The sequence below is a fragment of the Ostrinia furnacalis genome, unplaced genomic scaffold, assembly GCF_004193835.3.
Source record: "Ostrinia furnacalis isolate ACB-3 unplaced genomic scaffold, ASM419383v2 OfSCF3542, whole genome shotgun sequence".
Lineage (NCBI taxonomy): Eukaryota > Metazoa > Arthropoda > Insecta > Lepidoptera > Crambidae > Ostrinia > Ostrinia furnacalis.
Window position 1 is genome coordinate 114,283 of NW_021133781.1, and position 10,867 is coordinate 125,149.

At 36.6% G+C, this 10,867-nt stretch overlaps 2 protein-coding genes across 2 annotated transcripts in view; one reads left to right on the forward strand and one right to left on the reverse strand.

The window, feature by feature from the left end:
- Positions 1–10,867, forward strand: part of rg (A kinase anchor protein rugose) — a 102,776-nt gene that overhangs the window by 17,574 nt on the left and 74,335 nt on the right. The window lies entirely within an intron of this gene.
- The window catches only part of LOC114357900 (facilitated trehalose transporter Tret1-2 homolog), a 34,371-nt gene that overhangs the window by 13,525 nt on the left and 9,979 nt on the right, over positions 1–10,867 (reverse strand). The gene's annotated exons all lie outside the window — the stretch shown is intronic.

Consider the following 10,867-nt stretch of genomic DNA (forward strand, 5'->3'; position numbering starts at 1 on the left):
GAGATAAATAAAAATATCAAAAGCTAAAAACGAATGATACGAGCTGAGGTTGCATATCGATTTGACGTTGGCAGACGAAAAACCAAGTCAAGTTCAAAGTAACAGTTAGAAGCGTTCACCAACGGTTAAGTTAAAACAATAAATTTTATTTAAGAACACCTAGTGGTTAATCGCAGTTCTGTTTACTAAATAAAGATTTAAAACTATGTTTACTAATATGAATAAAAAAAGTACCAGGGCAACATAACATAGGGTGCGCTTCGAGGAATAGTTTAGGTGCGCTTAATTAGCTGCGCCTCAAAATAGGTACCTACCTATTTGAGGAATAACCTCTTCTTTCATATTTTTGGTAAACTTTGCCCTGAATCTAAGCAACTGTTTTTGTCAGTCGCATCAAGACAGACCTATCCAGCATTCAGTTACAGTTACAGCGACTGTCATATACATCTTTACAAAATTATTTCTTATAATGATAACCCGGTTAAAAATTAACGTATGGGCCCCGTTGACCCGTTCGTAGGTCACTAAACAATAAAATTGTCATTCTTGTACGTGACAGGTTAAACGTCGTATGTAAAATATTAACCAATGATTAGCACTAAACTCGGGACAAGTTCAATCAACCGTTTCTTAAACCAATGTCCCCCTTACACTGGTTAACTTACAAATGGTATTTAACTTTTGGGACACCTACTATTAATTAGGATATTACTTTGATCTTACCTATATGAATGACTAGCTGACCCGGCGAACTTTGTTCCGCCTTAATGGCAATAAAAAGTATCCTATGTCCTTCTCCTGGCTCTAAACTACCTCCCTGACAATTTTCAGCTAAATCGGTTCAGCCGTTCTTGAGTTATAAGTGGTGTAACTAACGCGACTTTCTTTTATATATATAGATTTATTCTTCAATCGTATGTATGTACTATGAAATAATCGAAGCCAGAACCATAGATTCGATTCCCACCTAAGGCAATTCGATTTTTCAAGTTATACATTTTTTTTCGCTTGGGCTGTGATAAGTAATTGACTGAATAGTGACTGAGTTTCTTGTGCTGCTTTTCAGCACTGGCCCATTTATTGTCCCGAAGCAGTGGTAGGGTTAATACTGGGACATGTAAAAGTGCTTGCAAGAGTAAAATGAGTTTTTTTATGAATTTTAGTTGTAACTCTCAAAGCTAAAAAAATAAAAACCATAGTCTTTTCATATTTTTTTTTATTTCAACCCATCCTGTATACAAATAATCTTATAGTCATAATGGTACGATACCACTAACAACTTGTTTCGGAGGTTGCATAACGACGCGCGGCATTGGCAGACAAACGCTAGCGCCGGTCAAGTTCAATGCGATCGCTTTGTAAGCAACGCTGCTGTTTGCATGGTTGACTTAATCATTACATTTTAGTAGGTATTGTCATCTCTAACTATGATTTATTTTGTTCTAGACAATTTTAAATGAATACGCTATCTATATCCCAACTACTATTTGACACCGTTATAAAGTCGTCCATATATTGGACAATCAGCGAAAGACACCTGTCACGCCTACCTAAAAGTCTACCATTGTTTTCAGGAAAATTATTTGCACTCAGTGACTAAGCTAGTTAAAGTGCTCTTGGTCTAAAATGAATAAAACATTATTCATTAGAGAACTCTCATAGAGAACATGCTAACAGGCCATGGTATGTTTGTGAAAATGCTTACAAATCTGCGAATTACAATTCTTTGGTAAATAAAACTTAAGTATAACATATTTCTATAACTGCATTAGGTCTAATAGTTACATAGTTACTTAGTATCACAATACGGAACATATCAGTCAAATGCCACGACTCGCACTAATTGTGAAACCTTACGCCTCGAGCCAGAGCTTATCGTTTCCTACTCATATGACTAATGGCCGTTTTCACCATCAATCCCTAATTTTAAAGCGACCTTTATGTAATATTAGGTAATACCTAACAGGAATTTCGTTTTCACCAACACATAAGGGACACCTTAGGCCTTATGGGATCACTTTAAAACAGGGGCCCGATTTTCGGCCGCTTAAGTGTTAGGTGACAGTTATATTGTCAATCATGCCTATTCGGCAAAATGGAAACTAAATTATATGATTTTTTTGGAGCTTTTTATGCAATTGAGACAGTGGAAACACTTTTTCACTCAAGTTTATTAAACGGGCACCTAATAATATTATAGTGAGACAGGATTACATACGGTATAGATAGTAGGTATTGGTCACTCATAACTTATCAAATTTTAATAACCAAACTATATTTCTGGCTTCGGTTGTAGTCCCTAGAGCCCTAACAATACCTTATAATTAGATATAATAAAGATTTGATAGGAAGGAGGGCTGCACTAAGGCTTTCTTGGCCTCAGTGGGGGTAAATGAAACACAACGCGGACGGTTGATATCTGGTTTATTACTGTTATGCTATTGCTATATACAAGATTTACACAATTCAATGTGTCCAGTCCAATGTGCCGTCGGTGTAGAATGCCTATGGTGCACGTTGAGGGTTCATGGGCCAGTCGGCTAGCACGTAGGTCGCGGTCGATGCTGACGTGCTCGTACAGTATCCTTGTGGGCAAGTAAAATTATAACCAATTTATCTTTTTCCTTGAGGGAAAAATTTTGCTTCATTTCTTTATTCCATTGTCGTTTTTATCGTTAAAAATGGCACAAAACTACACACAGAACTCAACAAAATATCTATCAAAATCAATAGTACATTTTTATTTTCATTTATTGTGGTGCAGCAGTCATCTTGACATTTACTTTTTTTAAGGCAAAGGAATTACATTATGCACCCAAACCACAGATTACATAATAGCCCAAATATCTTTTTTGTCTTTAATAATAACTCAAAAATACAAAAAGACATCAGTTTTGGTCAACTATTTCTTAGTTTTACTTTTATTTTATTTGTTTCTGTGAAATACGTAATATATTCCCAATAAAATATTTTATCGGAAAGTACCGGTTTTTCAAACGTCACTAGGCGCACGAAGAAACGCCACCTGACAAAAGAGTCCCTACTTAGGTTTACTATAGCATGGTGAAAACGAACTTAGGTTAGTGGGAAGTTTAGGCGATCGTTTAACCAAAGTGATATTTAGTTAGCAAACGCTTAAGGGATCGATGGTGAAAACGGGCATAACTTTACCACATGTCATTTATATCTAACTTACAAGTATGTTTGTTTGTTACTAATTTATCTAAATAATATAACTCAAAGGTGACTCCATGACTGACTGACTGACTGACATAGTGATCTATCAACGCACAGCCCAAACCACTGGACGGATCGGGCTGAAATTTGGCATGCAGGTAGATGTTATGACGTAGGCATCCGCTAAGAAAGGATTTTACGAAACTCCACCCCTAAGGGGGTAAAACGGGATCCACGCGTACGAAGTCGCGGGCGGCCGCTAGTTCTAAAATAAATCTAAAAGGTTCTTAGCAAATTGTTTTCCAATTGATTCAAAAATCTCATTAAATGTAGAGCAGATTATGTATTTTTTCTTCTTGAATCACTGTCTTCAAAGGCTAATTCACTCAGGGATTGTCAGGAGGAGGATGCTGTTTTTGGAAGAGGTACAATTATGAGATTTCGTCTTATTACGTTTTACTCTGTGTTATGCCTGGTGTTACAACATACTTTCTCATCATCATCATCACCAACAGTCCTTTACAGTCCAATGCTGGACTATGAGCCTCCTCCACTATAGTGGAGGTTTTTGCCATAATCCCCACGCTTGGCAGGCGGACTGGAGTTGAACATACTTTCTACTGAAATTTAACTTTCCCCCGGGACAAACTTGACCTTTATTAGTTGGGCTTTTGTTGGCGGTTAAGCTGTAGATCCTGGCTACACAGGAGTTGCAGCGGTGGGGACGAGAGCTGGGAATAGTCCAGTTCCCACTGAAATGGATACCACCAAGAGAACTGGGGACAAAACCTAGTCTATGACAGTATATATTGGATCTCATATAATATAGGAATGAAAGCAAGACGGTTCAAGGCGATTCGCTGCTATTTGTTAATTATTGTGGTTCGGAAGCGGAAATGTAGTTTGTCGTGTGACATTTAAAGTTACCCGATATACGACAGATTAACAGATAAACAATCCAACTCCTTCCTCCACTCGGGAGAGGAGGAAAGTGGCCGCAAATCGTAAAGGTCACGTCATGGAACCGCAGAGGTCACGTTTGCAAAACATTTGCTCTAGCCGTAATATTTGTAGTGTGTCTAAATATAGAAAACACGTGTTTGATGTTGTTTATGTTCATAGTTGGAGTTATTTAATAAAATACCTATTGGATTTCCAAATAGAGATGGCAAGAGCCACCGGTATCCAGCTACTTTTTAGTATCTGAAACTTTATTTGGAATCATAGATATTAAAGTTTTTATTCAGTACTTAGACCCTTTCCAGGGCGCTTATACACGTCCCAAATAACTTGCCCTACCACCACTTCGGAGCAACATATTTATTATGGGCTGGTGCTGAGAAGAAGTGGCGGAAGAAACTCAGTCACCTTTGTCAGCCTCATTTTCGCGTCATGGAAAAGAAAAACAAACTCTACCAAACTGTAACAAGTCAATCCATGCTTATCAACATGGCGTGTTTTTTTATTTACTATTGCTAAATTGTAATCATCGAGTACGTAGCCTCTACGTCGTTATCAGCCTTTAGTCACGCTGCAGCGCTGGTCACGGCACAACAGACTTGTGAACTTACTGATTTGATCAACTAGCCTGCTAATATGACCGTAGCATGCATGCAAAATGTGTGCATTAATGTAATATGAAGAATATTGACTGTATGCAACTATGAAATGGAAAATTTGACCTTACAGAACATATTTATTAAGGGTGGATTCGACCAAACATGAGTTAATATTAATCTCAGAATAAATTCGACATATTTCCCATACTGAAACTGTCAATGTGCCAGTTATACTAGGAGATATTCTGGGATAAAAGTTTGGTCGAATTGGGCCTTAGTAAAGTGTTTCAAAGCCCATTAGATTAGTTATTGTGGTGACAGTGGGAAGTATAAAGCCAACTAACTCCCTAAGACCATTTCGGTGTTTGATTTTGACTATCAATCGTTAATCCTCCATTTGTCCCTGTTAAATTAGAGAGGATCGTACAGACCAAATAAAGTAAATAAGTGAATAAGCACTTACAGGGCAGATATGTACCATCCTAGACTGCATTTTAAAGCATGTAAACCTTTGAAAAAGAGGCTGACAATAGTGACTGAGTTTCTTGCGCTGCTTCTTCTCAGCACTGGCCCATTTATTGTCCTGAAGCAGTGGTAGGGTTAATACTGGGACGTGTAAAAGTGCTTTTTTTAAGCCTATTTACAGAAATAAATGAGTTTTAATGAGTTTTTTTTTTTAATGAGTTTTAATGAGTTTTTAACATCAGGTGCGATTGTGGTCAAATACCTGCCTTGTTATGCATTAAAAAAAATTTAAAAAAAAATGACCTGACGATGACGGTAATCAATATTTAGAAACATTTCAAACTTTTATAAAATAGTATGAAGTAAAAATACGTTGAAATTCGGTTCTGTTTACATCTCAAAAAAATAAATCTCTTCTTTGTTCTAAATCTGAAAGATTTATCAAATGCGCACACGCCTCTAAATATACGCGATCCCGTCGACCTTACGCGTCCATTTCAGTTTCTACCGCATAATCCGACAGTTGCCCAACTCAGAAATTGGGAAATATAGATCAAAACGCCAGTTCGTGACCCATAAGTAGGCGTAAATTATAAATATTGACCATTTTAGGCTCAAATTGCGACATTTTAAACCGCATTTTATTTCAATTCCGAACGTTCATTGTTAAAGTGCAATTTGCATACAGAAATGGATGCTAAGTGAGACATTTGTTTTTATGCGATCTATACTTGGCCCTTGACCGACATATAATAACGGTTTATTACTATAAAATCATGTAAAGATCGTTACAATGACATTAGAATGGTAATAGATATAGCATTATGTTATTGAGTAAAATATTGTCCGATTGTTTTTGTGAAGGAAGCGTTTAATTTATTTAGTCATTGGACATTAATTGAAACGTCCACAGGTTTGCTACATGCAATTTCATTTCTTGTTTATGTAGTGATTTATAAGTAGGTATATTTTTGTTTAATTATTACCATAATATACACGGCAATAAGACACATGACACGTCGTGTTATGACATTAACTGTCCATATTTATTTCTCGATCAGTCTAGTTAGCACGAGACGTTTCCGAGTTTTCGGCAACGCACATTTACACGGCTAATTTGATAAATGTCCAATAGGGATGTTTCCTGGGTCAAAAAGCAAGAGTTTTAATTAGTCCGTCAGTTAACTTATCAAAAAATACTATACACGTATTTTTCACTTTTTCAAACTAATGAAAATTTAAAGAGATAAAGCGCGCCAAAGTTCATAAGAAGAGGCCCGTGACGTCAATGCGTGCATAAAAGTGCCGACGTCGTGCGGAACTTCAACGCACCAAATCTATGTAATTAATTGTTAGATTGACAAATAAAAATATATGTGTCCAATATTTTTTGATATTAAACATGACGGACTAAAAAAATTTTTTTCGGAAACTAGCCTATTGTTGGCATATCCTCACTCGCCAGATTAACTTGCATGTCGTCCTCTTTTTAAACGCTCCAGCTACCTCCACTGCATCGTTAAGAAGTGCATCGCATAGCGAACGTTCTAATTTTGCAATTTTCCCGTCAATCGTGGCGTCAGTGCCTGCGCCGGCGCATCGCGATGGTATCTGCTACAGATTGCTCTGTTATGTCATAATTGGCCAGGTTGCCGCCATTATTGTATGTGGGCATTGTCAAAGTTTGCATAAGACACGCAAACTTTGTACCTACTTACTTGTATTAGATAGGGTCTAGAGATGGGTTTGTAGCCAGCTAGTTTGGATAATAACTGATTATTATCTATTAATAGCCATTATTAGCCATCCATTGGCTAGTAACCCTGCTATTAATAGTTTCTTACGTTTTTTCTTCCACCTTTAAAATCAAATCAATATTAAAATCAAATATTACTCAAAGAAACAAAAAAGAACTAAAAAACATCAATGTAATTTATATAAACGACATTGTAGTTAAAAAAGAATCTAAATATTATACAATAAAAGGAGAAACTGACTGACTTAGTGACAATTAGTGGGAATTTTGCAATATCCTCTTGTAACTAAGCTTTAAGTTTACTAAGGTACCTGCATGCCAAATTTCAAGCGTCTAACTTAAGCGGTTTAGATTTTTCATACAAAAGGATTTTCCCGCTAATTCCCGTGCCCGTTGGAATTTCGGGTATTCCTTTCTTAATGCACCTCTACGGTACCTAAGCTACGTCCCTTCCAAATTTCAAGTGCTAAATTTGTTAACTATGAAGGGATATGTTTAATCATTAGTATAACATTAATAGCAGGGTTACCATCTGAAATCGGCTATTANAGTATAGAGTCAAACTGCGTAACATTTTACGAAAACGTTTGGAAGTTCGAAGTACAATTTCGATAAACTATTTTATTTCAACAACTTATTTTCTTCGAACTTCTTCTTTTGCTGGAGATGTCTAACTTTTAACGACTTAATAATATTACAATTTCTTGTTATTTGTTTTGTATTCTTCAAAAATAAATGGACGTGTTTATCTTTTATAGTCTGTTGTGAGTAGGTAACATAATTTACGCTGATCAATCAATTCACGATAATAATAATATGTAGACTACTTTCCTAAAAGAAAACTTTTAGACCGTCAATTTATAGGTATTATCAAAAAATATTGGACATGATGTGTTAAAGTTCTGCGTGACGTCATAACGTGCTACACTTTTAAACACTTCTTGACGTCACGGGCCTCTTCTTTTGAATTTTGGCATGCTTTATCTCTTTCAATTTTCAATAATTTGCAGAAGTGAAAAACATGCGTATTTTGCGTAAGTTAACTGACGGACTAATTTAGGTATACTCTTGCTTTTTTATCCAGGAAACATCCCTATGAGACATTATTTTCAATATAATATAGATGTTTTATAATAATAAATATTTTAAGCATAAATATTTTATTAAAAAGAAAGATCTAAAGATTCAACATTGTCATAAAAGTACAAAAGCTTTGGAAGGACTTTCCGCTCACTGCGGAGCATTTTTCCTATTAACTCCCGCTGAACAAAATTATGGTCGAGCAAAGCACATTGAAGACTGACTCGCAATGTAGTTTTATAATATAATGCTGATTATATTTACTACTGTAGGAATGTCACACAGTCCTATTTATTTCTTTGTTTTGCATTTCATGGAAAACATAGTCTGAAAGACAATGTTTTAGCCTGGTCTACTATACGGCTTGAATACTGAAACATTCAGTTAAAAACTAACGAAACTTACTACGTTTAATTTGTTGAAGATGATGCTCGTCTTACGAAGTTACGAGTACCTATCCAAATTCCATTTGAAATTACAGGGCAAAACACTAATTCAGAAGACGACAGCATCGAACTTAGGCCGAGTTGCACCACCTTTTTTTAAACGTAACAATAAACGGTGCTTTTTGTATGGAGTGTAACAGATTTTAGACGTTTGTCAAAGTTAAAGTAACGTGGTGCGACTCAGCCTTAGTAAAGGAACCGTATCGCAACTAATATAGGTAAGTACATAAGATACGTTAGTGCTTATGCTTTACTTGAAGTGGCGTCTTATACTATAAAAACGAGCTTTATGTCAGCACAGCAAAAGCACTGTAATAAAGATTAATTTTAAAAGTATAAATCTTCACACGACCATATAGAAAATTGCGGCATACCCATGTCAAACTTTATCTTTAATAAAACAAAATTTGTAACAGACCACTAAGAACAAAGGAAATATGTTACCGCCTAAATATTACAACCAGATCAGAAAGTAAATAAAAAAAAAAATGAAATTGAAAAACACAAAAATAAACAGAATCACATATAATGCAACTTTTAGTTGTTAGAAATGTAGCAAACACCAAAACGAAAGGTGTAAACGCATTTTATGTGCTAAGTAAGTGTCTACATTAATCTGACATTGCCAGAAGTGTGAGTCATGAAAATTCATGAACATATTTTTAGAGTCATGAAGATTTGTCCTATCAGCGAAATAAATGCGTTAAAGAAAGTGGCTACAAAGCTAGAAAATAAATAGGTGGAATGTGGAGTGGAGGCCTTTGTCCAACAGTGGACGTCATTCGGCTGAAACGAACGTATGTTATGGCGCAAGACTTTATTTCGTAATAGCATGTCATAAAAAGTAATTTACTGATCAAGTGGATATTAACTAGTCATCTTGACAGGCACATTGAGACCAAGAAAACAATACTAGCTACCTTTGTAATTAATAGCTGGCCGTTACGTTTAGCCTACAACAAAGCCGCCGGCTTCTCGGCAGAGTAAATGGAATCCGTGATAACTGGTCTGCCTGTTGTGTTTGAACTGTACCTCGGAGCAGGGATGTTATGGATATCCGTAACCGTAAATAAAATAATGTCCGAAAACATAACCGTAACCGATTCAAAAGTTTCGGATAGTTTCGGTTGTAGGCAGTTTAAATTGTTTTTTGTATAGCAATAAATGTAAAGGCATAACAGCCTGATTTACCTTTATAATGCCATCTAGTATCAATTTTTACTTTTTTATTACTTTTTATTCGATGTAAAGTGTGTGGCCATGAATGAACCGTGTTGGACAACTATTGCTAATTGCATTCTAAAGCACAGATATCCGTAACCGAAACCGAAACCGGTATAATATTATTTCTGTATCTCTAACCGTATCCGCAGAACTGACGGCCGATGGGGCAGCAAGGTTCTGGAATGGAGGCCGCGTACAGGAAAACGCAGGGATGGCCACCCACAAGGTGGACTGACGACCTGATAAAGGTAGCAGGAAGGCGCTGGATGCAGGCCGCTACCAACCGTGCGATGTGGAAATCATTGGGGAGGACTATGTTCAGCAGTGGACGTCCTATGGCTGAAATGATGATGATGATGAACCGTATCCATAACCGAAACTACATATCCATAACATCCTTACCTCGGAGCCCCCGGCCTCCAGACTAAGTAATTAACTCATCGACAGAGAAGTTTAAGGGCCACGCTTGTTACACTGAATTATTATACTCTCCGAGATTAATATCCAATGTCGGTTACAGTATCCTGTAGGTAAGATATTACGGAAATTAGCAACCCGAGCGCCCATTCTGTGCGTTAAAAATCGAAGGGCTTTCCAGTTATTTTGTTTACTTTGATGTTCGGAGTTTATAGATGAACTTGTCAGTTCAAGACGTAAGTTAATAATGTTTCAATTCAACTATCGTAGACTCTACAATTTTATTGCAGGGTTAAAAAGACCCCACTTTTTTCATAATCTATATCTATAAAAGCTAAGGTCACTGAATGATTGACTGACTGACTCACTCACTTATCACGAAATTTCAGAAAATATAATTGGATGATCAAACGAACTTACCAAGTGAAGTTCGATCTGAATTATCCTGTTTTCGCCGAAGAGATTTATTTTACCGTGTAGTACCCCTGTACGACAACCCAATCCGCACACAATATTCAGCGTAGTAGTAGTAAAAAACAAAAGAGCGGGCAACCCCACCCCTACCACGCTGTGGGCTCGGTGTCCGTGCGGTCTCATTATATTTAGAGAAGAGATGACATTGACGTTTACCTCCAGGGAAGAAGATATAGAAATCTTCGGGTTGGGAGGGACCTTAAATCTCTTCGGCGAAAACAGGATAATTCAGATCGAACTTCACTTGGTAAGTTCGTTTGATCATCTAA